The sequence below is a fragment of the Nannospalax galili genome, unplaced genomic scaffold, assembly GCF_000622305.1.
Source record: "Nannospalax galili isolate Female #2095 unplaced genomic scaffold, S.galili_v1.0 scaffold488, whole genome shotgun sequence".
Classification (NCBI taxonomy): domain Eukaryota; kingdom Metazoa; phylum Chordata; class Mammalia; order Rodentia; family Spalacidae; genus Nannospalax; species Nannospalax galili.
Window position 1 is genome coordinate 1,766,874 of NW_008360316.1, and position 13,125 is coordinate 1,779,998.

Sequence of the window (13,125 nt, forward strand, 5' to 3'; positions counted from 1 at the left end):
GGTAATCAACAGCTATCTAATCGTACTTAAAGCTCACTCAATGGGAGGGAATTCACATGTGGTACTGTAAACACAGCCAAATTGCTGGAGCAGTCATAGATCCTAAAGAAAAAACCTATGTCTGCCACATCCTAGACAAATGTAGTTTCTTACCGTATGCTAAATATGGATCCTTATATTTACAGAAAAGTATACCTCTCACCACTCATCAAGAAGCTTCTTTTTGCAATAGAGGGAGCCTATTACAGAGTTATACTAAGTGAAGAAACACAGACTCAGAAAAACAAGCAACATACGTTCTCTCTCATTTGTGAATCTTAGCTCCAAATCTTTGGGTGTGAGTATATATCCTGATGTAACCACTGGAGGCAGAAAAATGGAAAGAAATTGGGGTGAAGGGAAAGAAGATGCCTGAGGGAGGGGGATAGTAGGAGACATGTTAACAGGGGAATAGGGGGAAAATGAGGGTATTTAACTGGGAAGGGAAGGGGAGGGTTATGCAAGGAACCATGGGGGTAAAGAGGAAGAAGAAGCTCAAGAGGGGGGATAATAGGAGACAAGTATTATCAAGGGGGAAATGGGGAAAATGGGGGTTCTTTAACAGGGGAGGGAGGGAGGAGGGTTAGACGGGGAGAGAGGAGAGATAAATAAAGCTTAGATGGTATGAAAAACCAGAAGGAAATGTATTAGTTCAAAAACCTACTGAAAAAAACACACACACACTATCTGAACATAAATGTATGCATACAGCTGAAGGCTGTATACCAGGAAACACAGTGCCAGACAGGAGAAACCTCCCTTCAATTTGTTGGTCAGGGTAGTTCAAGAGACTCCCAAAATAACACAGGCTATTGCCATAGCCCTAAATTACCTCCCAGAACTTGAAGATAAGACCCTGTTGCTGAAGACACATAGTAATTTTAACAAGGAAGTTTTAAGTATATATTAACTACTATAACTAGAGAATTTGATTAACAAAAAATTGGCTTGTTATAAAGAAACCTTCAAAAATAAAAGAATGGTAGATATAGGGACCAGCTACTAACCCCAGGGCATGAATAGGATGCTAAGAGACCCTCTTCCAGGTCCAAGGTATAGGCCAGACAGCAGTAGCCTTTGCTAACTGGGTGGCAGAGAGGGTTGCCAGGGTATGTACTAGTGAACCTGCTAAAAATACACACCTGGGGTGCCAGAGTATGCTACACATGGGAAGGTATCATGCCAAAATGAGGATAAGGAGAAGGGGATGATGTAGGCATATGTAACCGAAATGTACATATATGGTGCTGAAGAGATGGCTCAGTTGGCAAAGTACCTACCTGCTCCTCAAGTGTGAGGACCTGAATTTGGATCCCCAGAACACACATAAAGAGCCAAGCACAGTGATGTGTGTCTGTGATGCCACTGCTCTTGGAAGTAGAGTAGAGACAGGTGGATCCCGGAAGCTGGAACTCTGAAGCTTATAGGTCAGCCAGTGGACTGAACTGGTAAACTGATTCAGATTTACTGAGAGACTTGTGTCAAAAAATCAAGGTGGAGAACAATAGAGGAAGACACCAGACACCAACCTCAGGTCTCCACATGTACCTGCACCCACACTAACAAAGGCACATTTAACAAGCAAACAGAAAATAGACAGTTACACAGTTCTTACTTCTTTAATTGGCCAAGAGACCGTTACTGGTGTTCCTGGTTTATTCCTTTTTAGCAAAAAAAAAAGGAGTGGTAATAACCCATTTTGGATTTCCCCTACCATCGTCTAGAACCTCAGCTAGTATGGGTTCCTTAACTGGTGTACCAACCCAAACCTTCACCTTCAAAGGGCTGAAGATTTTTATTTGCTTGTTTCTATGATTTCAATTGGACATGAAAATACTTAAAGGCACCTCAGAAAAATTCTTTGGCCCAAGACGTAATTGTCTTTGTTCCTATCTGTAAGAGCAACTTGATTTCCTCTTGATAACTAAGACAATCAGTCCAGCCAAACCTTTTCTGCCTGTTGGTTCAATAGCATAAGGAGGTCCAAAAGACCAAGAGGCAGTCTCTCTTTCCAGTTTGAGTCATGGTGGAAAGATTTTTCTCTTTGGGAGTAAGACTACTCAAACCAGAAGGGCTCAAGGTTACCAGAAAGAAAAGTGAAACTTTTCCCTAAGTCAGTTGTTGGCTATAATAGCAGGAGGGCCAATCCACCTCCCCTCTATTCTGAACCCTAATCTAGCTAGATAGGAAACAGTAGAGGTCTTTCCCAAGGGGCTCTAGGTTCCTCTTTAATCAGGAGCTTGAGCTGGACCAGAGGCCCAGGCAGTCTACTGTATTGACTCAGACCAAGTCTGTGGCTACCTGACCTGAAGTGTTTCCCTTTCTAGACCAGGCAAAACTGCAGGAACCTGTGCATCCTCTTCACTCTTAGGAATACCACCATAGCTTCCCACCTTAATGACCTCTGTAGGCCAAGCCGTCTGTTACAATGGAAGCATCCACCCTCCCTTTTGTGACTTAGGCTGCTACTCTTGCCACTCTGAGATCCCATCCCTGGAAGTCATGAAGGTATACCCAGGACTGTGTCCTCTTGCAGGCCACCCAGAGAGCTGCCATTCAGCTCATTAGTTCATTTCTCCTGTTGACATGGCTGGGATAGGGTTAAACAATGCTAAAAAGAGCACAAGGGGGAACCAAAATGCCTAGACCATCTTCTAGGCTCTGTTCAGGATTGAGTAATTTTTCCTAATGATAAAGACTGTCTATACATTTTAGACATTTTTATTATTTTATGTGTACAAATATATTGCCTGCATGCATGTAAGTGTACCCATGTTGTACAATGCCCATGGAGGTCAGAAGAGGGCTTTGGACTCCCTGGAACTGGAGTTACCAATGGTTGTTAGCCACCATTAGGATACTGGGATTCGAACCTGGGTCCTCTGCAAGAGCAGCCAGTGCTCTTAACTGCTGAGCCATATCTCCAGCCCCACATTTAGACTTTTTAACTCATGGCAGAAGGCAGCAGAATATTGGTGTATTTCAGGAACTGAAATCTCAGGAGTGACAGCAACCAGGGAAGTCCCTGGTCCTGAACAACTTTTACTTAGAGTATCTTTTCTTTAAAATGCTGGTATCTTGGGGGCTGGAGAGGTGGCTCACCAGTTAAGAGCACTGGCTGCTCTTGCAGAAGACCTGGGTTCAATTCCCGTTACCAACATGGCAGCTAACAATCACCCTAACTCCAGTTCCAGGGGATCTGACACCTTCTTTTGACCTCCATAGGCACTGCATGACATAGGTGCACTTACATACATGCAGGCAATACACTCACACATAAAATAAAAAAGATGCTGCTATCACTATGACAAATATCTCTTTCTTGGACGTGGATAGAGACCCACATTTTGGGTCTGATATCTTTTTCTTCTATTTTATTAATACACTTGGAGTCTTTATTGATCAAAGCCAAATTCAGTAGCAAAGCATAGTTTCACTCACCCTGTTTGGCAAGTATTTTGAAGAGCAAAAGCCTTTTCACATTAGCTTCTGCAAATGTATCCACCCTCATGCTTTTAAACCAGAAGGAGCTCTTGGGGAATTACACTCAGTATGAATAAGCCTGAACAAGCTGTACTTACACAGCAAAATGTGGGCTTTATCTCAGCAGGGTAAATACCTCAAAGTTTAGCTTACAGGGTAGGAATGTCTACAGTAAACAGCAGTGATGATTATCCCTATAGCAAAATTCCTGAGCCTGGAAATCAAGTCCTTCTACAGAGCCTTTGCTCAGCGCCATCTTTCCCCTTTTATTTAGGAGAGATGAAATGTGAGAAACACGATACTTCCTCTCCCCTTATATACTTTTTCTTTTTTTTCTTTTTTTTTTTTTTTTGGTCTTTTTGAGAAAGGATCTCCCTGTAGCCCCAGCTGTCCTGGAACTCACTATGTAGACCAGGCTGGCCTTGAACTCACAGACATCCGCCTGCCTCTGCCTCCCGAGTGCTGGGACCACAGGTGTGTGCCACCATGCCCAGCTTATATCCTTTTGCTTATCATAAAAATAAAAGGTTACAGGGAGACCCTATCTTAAAAAGACCTAAATAAATAAATAAATAAATAAATAAATAAATAAATAAATAAAAAGTCTTCTGCCCTGGAATTCCAGATTTGTGACAATTCAGCACTCCTAGCCTAGTGAACCTTTCCTCCTAAATGTGTGTCTCGCTCAGCACACCTGACCCTGTGTTAGTGCTGCTTGTGAGCAGCTTCCTAGCAAGGTCTCACATGAAGAATGTAAACATCTACAATGCAGACGAATGAAGTGGATTTTTGCCCTGTCAATTCTGCCTTGACTTTGGCCCTGCAGAAAATTGACATGCCTGAAATACTTGTTTTTAAAAATAAAAAACAGTAAGAATGCTTCAGGAAAAAAAAGTCAAGACATTACATCTGACCATAACTGTAGATTAGATGTCCCTGTTTTTTGGGGGTTTTTTTGTTTTTTTTTTTTTACCAAGTTTTAAAAGATCTCGCAGCTGGAGAGGTGACTCGGTGGTTAAGAGCACTGACTGCTCTTGCAGAAGAACCAGGTTCAGTTTCCAGCACCCACGTGGTAGCTAACAACTGTCCCTAACTCCAGTTCCAGGGGACCTGACACCGCTCTTCTAATCTCTGTGAGCATTGCACAACACAGGTGTGCTTATATACACTCAGGTAATGCATTCATTCACATAAAATAAAAATAATTTAAAAATAAAGATTTATCTCATTTGGTAGGCTAGAAAGATGGCTCAGCAGTACAGAGCACTGGCTGTTCTTACAGAGGACCAGATTCAGTTCCCAGCATCCACATGACAGCTCATAACCACCTGTAACTCCAGTTCCAGGGAACCTGACACCCTCTTCTGGCCTCTAAGGACATTGCAAGCACATGGTACATTTATATACATGAGGCACTGACACATAAACATAAAATAAAGATAAATATTTCTCAGTGGCACATGGAACCCTTTCCAAAATCAATGTATCACATGATACAAAGTAAGTCTCAACAAACACAAAAAAATTGAGATAATTCCCTGCATTCAATCAGACCAGAATGGAATAAAAGTAGAAATTAATAAGAGAAACTACAAAAACCACAAACATACTTGGAGACTGAACAATACATTTTTACCCAGCTGTCCTGGAACTATGTAGACCAGGCTGGCCTCGAACTCACAAAGATCCGCCTGCCTCTGCCTCCCAAGTGCTGGGATTAAAGGCATGTGCCACCATGCCCAGCTCAATACATTTTTTTAATGAACAGTGGGTCATCCCAGAAACCAGAGAGGAAATTTAGAAATTCCTAGAGACAAATGATCATGACAACACAACCTATAAGACCCTCTGGGATGCAGCCAAAGCAGTCCTAAGAGGAAAGTTTATTGCAATAAGTACACACATTAAAAAATCTGAGACACTGGAGATGGAGAGATGGCTCAACAGTTGAGAGCTCTTGCAGAGGCCCTGGGTTCAGTTCCCAGTGCCCACATGGTGGCTAACAACCATCTATAATTCCAGTTCCAGGAGATCTGACACTCTCTTCTGACCTCCATGGACATTATACAACACAGGTGCACTTACATACATGCAGGCAATACACACACACAGAAAATAAAAGCAAAAAATTTTTTAAAAAACCCAAGAGATATCAAATAAATAACCTAATAATGTACTGCAAGGCTCTTGAAAAAAGAACCCAGGACTGGACAGATTCATTGCTGAATTCTATCAAAATTTCAAGGAAGCTCTCATACCAATTCTTTTAAAATGTTCCACAAAATAGAAAGCAAAGGCATACTAGCAAATTCATTCTATCAAGCCAGTATTGTTCTGATACCAAAACCAGACAAACACACAACAAAGAAAACTACAGACCAATTTCTTTGATGAACATAGATGCAAGAATTCTCAACAAAATATTTGCAAACTGGATTCAACATATTAAGAAGATCAGACATTTTGACCAAGTGCAGTTTATTCCAGAAAGGAAAGGTTGGTTCAACATACACAAATCAATGAATATAACTTACCATATAAACACACTTTAGGACAGAAATCACATAATTATTTGGATTGATGCCAAAAAAAATTTGAAAATTCAACATGCTTCATGATAACAGTCTTGGAGTCATTAGGAACACATGGGGCATATTCAAAATATCAATACAGCAAATGTATAGCCAACATTATATTAAATGGAAACAAAATAAGAGCATTTTTTCCAAAATAAGAAATGAGACAAAGTTGACCACTCTCCCCTGTCTTATTTAATGTAGTGCTTGAAGTCTTAGCTGTAGCAGTCAGACAAGAGAAAGGCAGAAAGGAGATAAAAAGAGGAGAGGGAGACGTTAGACTATCCTATAGGATTCTATAGTTCAAAAACCCTATAGAATTACCAGAAAACTCCTAGATCTAATAAACACAGTAAACTTGCAGAATACAAAAATCAATATTTAAAAAAATAGCCTTCTGCCAGGCATGGTGGTGCACGCCTGTAGTCCCAGCACTTGGGAGGCAGAGGCAGGCAGATCTCTGTAAGTTCAAGGCCAGCCTGGTCTACATAGTGAGTTCCAGGCCAGCTGGGACTATAGAGACCCTGTTTCAAAAAAAAATAGCCTTCTTATATACCAACAATATATTCTCAGAGAAAGAAATTGGCAAAAATATCCCATTCAAAATAGCAACCCCCCCCCAAAAAATTAAGTGCCTAGGAAAATACTTAACTAAAGAAGACAAAGGCCTCTGCAATGAAACTTCAAGACATTGAGAAAGGAAATCAAAGAAGATACCAGATGATGGAAAAGCCTTCCATGCTCCTGGATTGGAGAATTAATATTGTGAAAAAGGCTATACTACCAAAACTAATCTACAGATTTAATGCAATACTTCTGAAAATTCCAGTGTCATATTTCATACGTCTAGAAAAAAAGTAATTCAGGAATTCATATGGAACCACAAAAGACCACAAATAGGCAAAACACTCCTATGGAGTAAGAACACATCTGGAGGCCTTACAATACCTAACTTCAAATTACACTGCAGAGCTATAGTGATAAAGACAACCTGGTACTGGCACAGAAACAAACAGGTAGGCCAACGGAACAGAATAGAGAACCTGGAAATAAACTAACAAAGTTATGTGCACTTAATTCTTGGTAGAGGAGGCAAAAACATACATTGGAAAAAAAGATAGCTTATTCAGTAAATGGTGTTGGCAAAATGGGAATTTCACCTGCAGAAGAACAAAATTAGGTTTGTGTCTTTCACCTTATACAAATTCAGTCTGAAATGTATCAAAGACCTTAAACCTGAAATGCTGAACCTTCTAGATGAAAGCATAAGGAATACTCTTTAGGATGTTGGTGTAGACAAGAACTTGTAGACAAGATTTTATATATATATTATCCAAACAGAATAGCACAGGACCGAGCCCCAAGTATCAACAGATGAGATGATATGAAATTTAAAAGTTTTTGCACCATAAGGGGAACTATCAGCAGAGCCCGCAGATAGCCCACAGAATGGGAGAAAATCTTTACCACTTATACCTCAGACAAGGGGCTAATACCAAGGATTCACAAAGAACTGCAGAAATTAAGTACCAAGGAAATATAACTACCAATAACAAATGAGCTAAAAAGTAGTTTTTAAAAAACAAATTAAAATGACCAACAGCTATTCTAAAGTATTTAACATCCCTAGTCATTAGGGAAATGCAGCAGATTAAAACTAGTTTGAGATACCACCTCACCCCAGAATGGTTATCATCAAGATATCTGAAGAATTCCAACAACAAATGTTGGAGGGTGAAAAGAGGAAGCTATTCACTGCTGATGGAAATGCAAATTAATACAACCATTATAGAAATCAATGTGGGGGTTCCTCAAAATATTAAACATATGATTATCATATAACCCAACATTTCACTCCTGCCATATACCTAGAGAACTCCATACCTTACTATAGGGATAGCTGCATCTCTGTGCCTATTGTTGCTCTATTCACTACAACAAAGAAATGGAACAAACCTAGTTGTCCATCAACAGATGAGTGGATAATGAAAATCTGGTTATATACCTAAAATGGAATATTATTCTGCTCTAAAGAAAAATGGAATCACGAAATTCATAGCAAAATGGATGGACCTAGAATATATAATATTAAGGGAGGTCACCCAATCTCAGAAAGAAAAATAAGTGTTCTCCCTCATATGCAGATCCTAGATTATGTTATACACATATATATTATTTATATGAAAATGATTGTGTGGGTATAGTACATCATTTAGAAAGGAGAATGAGAAAGGGTAATAACAAAAAGGTGCACTAATGAGTTCATATATATAGTATACATCATGTGAGTCCTCTGAATTCTCTCTCAGAATATAACACATTTTCAATGCATAAGTCCTTACATGGGCAGTGTCCACATGTGATTCCATGAGGGGCTGTTACCTTATTGGGAAATTTGAATTTTAATGTATGTTTTTCATTGTTTGTATATTTCTGTATGCTGTAGATTTTTGTAAGGACTAACAAACTTAGTGTATTTTATCCTTTAAAAACTTTAAAATATTGAAAATAGATGTATCTCATCATTCAATATGTGTATATATGTATGTCTGTACAGGTGCCTGCAGAGGCCTGATGTGGGTGCCGGGATATGAACCAGATCCTCTGTAAAAACAATAAGCGCTCTTAACCACTGAGCCATCTCTCCAGCCCCTCTCTACTAGCTTCTTGCTATCACATTTTGTAATATTTTGTGTGTGTGCTTGTTGGATCTTGTAAACCCCTGTTGTAAATCTCGGGTTAATATATATTTTCTTAGTATTGTAGCTTCATAATTTTGGCTACCACTTTCTGCCAGAACTATCTGCTCTCTGCACGTCTCTTAACAGTTTACGCTTTTGTTTCTCATAGAATCAATTTTGATTTTTTCTTTATTTTTCCCATCCTCATAGCTGATACCACTTGACTTGAATTTAATCAATTTTCTATCTTGGATTCCTTCATCCAAATATTATTCATAGGTTCCAGGAGGCAGTATTTTAACATTTATTTTAAGGGAACAAAATTCAATTCATAAGCAGTATGTAAATATCCAAATTTAGGAGGAAATGTCACACTGTTTTCTAGTAAGACTTAGAGTCCAGCAAGATGGCAGAGCAGGGATCCATAGAACCACATACAAAATTAATAAATAAAATGGAGAGAGAGAGAGAGAGACAGAGAGAGAGACAGAGAGAGAGACAGAGACAAAGAGAGAGAGAGACAGAGAGAGACCAAGGCACAAACTCACTGAAACTCACTGTCGTCCCTTCCTGCCTCATGTAACAGTTCAGTGAGAACTTCACCATGTCTTCCAAGGTATTGAACACGAGAGGCCTGAATGGACTGTGTCCTGAGGATTGTGGAGAAGTGGGAGAAATAACTCAAGGTAGTTAACCCTACCTCAAGCTCAACCACTGCATGTACATTGTGAATCTGACTTGATGCACTTGCTTGGAATTACTGGAGGCCAATCAGTGGTTAGTTATGCATCATTTGGACTACTTGGGCTCACACTCTTCTTCTTCAGGTATCAGGACATCTCTTCTGTCTGAACATTTCTTTTTCAAGAATTTTCCCCATCCAGATTCCATTCCTTTCTGTTTCTTCCCCTGAAAATCTTTTTCCTCTTTGTCTAACATAAACATTTATTTAGGCTTATGCTGTGCTGGTGCTGCAGTAGGTTGTGCTTCTGATCAGTGTAAGAAACACATGTGCTTAAAGGATAAGAAAAAGGGAACAGGGCAGGGTGTAGTGGTGTTCATGCCTTTAATCCCAGTACTCAGGAGGCAGAGGCAGGGAGATACCTGTGAGTTTGAGGCCAGCCTGCTCAAAATAGTGAGTTCCAGGCCAGCCAGAGTTTCATAGTGAGACCCTGTCTCAAATAAACGGACAAGAACAAGGGAGCAGAACTGGACCCAGGCGTGGCCTTTCCTGGGTCTACATGACCAGAAGACTGCACGGCCTCCCTGGGCAGTGGTGCTCATTAAACACTAATAGAGAAATGTCTCTAAGCTGTTGGTTCTAACCATGACTGCACAGCACTGCCTGAGGAACTTTTTCTTTTGAGACAGGGTTTCACGCTGTAGTACTGGCTGGCCTGGAACTCACTATGTAGACCAGACTGGCCTCAAACTCACAGAGATCTGCCTCTTAGTGCTGGGATTAAAGATGTGCACCACCATATCTGACCTTAAGGAACTGAAAAAAAACCTCAATGTTGAGTTGGGGAGCTAGTCTCAATCAGGAGAATGCCTGCAAGCATGAGGACCTGAGCTCAATCCCCAGAACCCACATTTAAAAGCTGGGTGTGCTGGTGGGTGCTTGTAGTCCCAGTGCTGGGGAGGTGGACACAAGCAGATTAATCTCTGGTCCTGGGTGGCCAGTCAACCTAGTCTACTTGTCAAACTTCAGGTCAATGAGAGACCCTGTCTCAAAAACCAAAGGAAGAGGCTGGAGAGATGGCTTAGCAGTTAAGAGCACTGGTTGACCTTGCAGAAGACCAGGGCTCCAATTCCAACACCTACACAGCAGCTACAACCATACGTAACTCCAGTTCAGGGGTATCTGACCCCTCCATCTAGCCTTCTCAGGCACTGTACAACATGGGTGCACTTATATACATGCAGGCATAACACTCATACACATAAAATAAATAAATTAATTTAAAAAAACAAGGTGGATGACTCCTGAGGATGCACGCACACACAGGTGCTCATGTACCCAAACACATGTGCACCTACATGAACAGCTCCTCCAAACACCCAATGTCCAACATGTGGTTCCAATTAAATCATAATCACTGGAGGAAGACCTAACCATCCCTACACTTATTCATTATTTTATTGCATTTTTTAAAAGATAGAATCTCATTTATCTCAGGTCAGATTCAAACGACATATAGCTGGCTTTGAACTCTTGATCTCCCTGTCTCCACCTCCCAAGTGCTGAGATTACAGGCATGTGGTCCCATGCCTAGTTTATGTGGCACTGTGAATGGAACCCAGAGTTTCATGCACACTGCTGAGCACTCCACCAGCCCACATATGTATTTTTTAAATATTTATTTTTATTCTATGTGCATGAGTGTTTGCCTGCATGGGTGTAAGTGCACCATATGTGAGCATACAATGCCCATGGGGGCCAGAAGAGGGCGTTGTGTCTCCTGAAACTGGAGTTACAGACTATTGTTAGCCACCATGTGGGTGCTGGGAACTGAACCCAGGTCCAGCAGCCAGTGCTTTTAACCACTGGACCATCTCTCCACCCCAATACATGTATTTTAAACTATCCAGGTAAATCCATTGTGTGCCCAATTTGAGAGCCAGTGTTTAACTTTCCAGGAGGGCACCAGCTTCAGGATCAGGAGTTCTGAGTTAAATCCCATTTGAGGTTGAATCTGCTCTGCACTCCAGCCTCCTTAATATGCTGAGGGTCTAACACCAAGTATCTCAGAAGGTGACCTTATTTGAAGACAGGGGCTTTACAGAGGTAACCAAAACTATGTCATTTGTGTGGGCCCCACCCTAGTAAGACCGATGTCTTCATGATAAGAGGAAATTTGAAGACATTCACATATAGTGTGACCATGCCAACAGCTATCTAAAAACCACAGAGAGAGCCCTAAGCAGCCTTTCCTTGCCACCTCGAGAGGAACCAACCTTACCTATTTAGACCTTGATTCAATATGTTGAGCTTTGGAACTGGGAGGCTATGCATCTGTCCTGTGAGCCACCCCAGGTCTGTACTTTGTTTGTTGAGCGACCCTGGCAAATGAGCACAAATCTTATTTGTTTTGTTTTAATGTGTATGAGTGTTATGCCTGCATGTATGTAAGTGCATCCGTGTGATGCAGTGCCCCAGAGGTCAGAAGAGAGCGGATCTGCTGGAACTAGAATTACTGATGGTTGTTAGGTGCCATGTGGGTCCTGGGAATCTAATGGCCAGTACTCTTAACCTCTGAGTCAGCGCTCCAGGCCCTGGATGCAAATCTTGATGCAGCCCTGATTCAACTGTGAGCAGGTAACTTTCCCTGAGTGCTTCAAAGATCTGATGAGAAAGAACAAAATATAAACGTTCCCTTACAGGGACTCTGAGAAGCATAAATGAGAACGAGCCCAGCAGAGACTGGAACACCATAGGTGCTCAGCTAGACAAATACATAGCATTCTCAGCTTAGCCACCGGTGGTCAGCTCAGCGGCCTGGGGATCCTGCAAGGACAGCAGGATCTGCCCTAGGATTCAAGAGAATGATGCCTAAGGCTTGCCCGTCTGGAGGGCACCAAAGCTGTTTATTCTGGATGCAGCCTTGCTCCTGTGCGACCTCTAGGGGGCGCGCTGGCTCCAGCAGCGCCTGGACTTGGCAGTGGAGCTGACTGACATGCAGAGCCTCTGTGGCCTGTGGCCTGCAGCCTCCTCCAGCCTCTGTGCACTGCTTCCCCACCAGACTGCTGCATCACTTGGGACAAGCCTGTTCTTCCTCCCAAAGGCTTAGATGTAATAATTGGCACAGAATCACAACGCTAGTGAGAATTAACCAGACTGCCCAGGGACCAAGTAACTTTAGGCACAGGCTAAGCAAAAAACCCTGGACATGCACAGCCAGCCAGATCAGCCACTGCAGGACCCCTGAAAGTCCTGGAAGCAAATCATGTAACAGTGGTTCAAAAGATCTGGAAGAAAAGATCTATTTTATTTTTTAATTTTAATGTTTTTCATGACCCAGGGTTTCACACATGCCAAGCCCTTACCACTGGACTACGCTGCCAGCCCTAAACACTTTGTATGTTATGTTCTCAACATAAAGAAATGATGATGTTTGGGATGATGGGTATGCTAATATTTTGATCTAATCATTACATATTGTATACATCTATCAAATTATCACACTGGGCTGGCAAGTCAGAAAAGGCACTGGTGTCAAGCCTGAGGACCCGGGTCCAGTCCCCAGAACCCATATAGTAGAAGGAGAGAAACAACTCCCACAAGTTGTCCTCTGACCTCTATCTACATATGTACCATGGTGCATAATAAAATTACATAAATATAG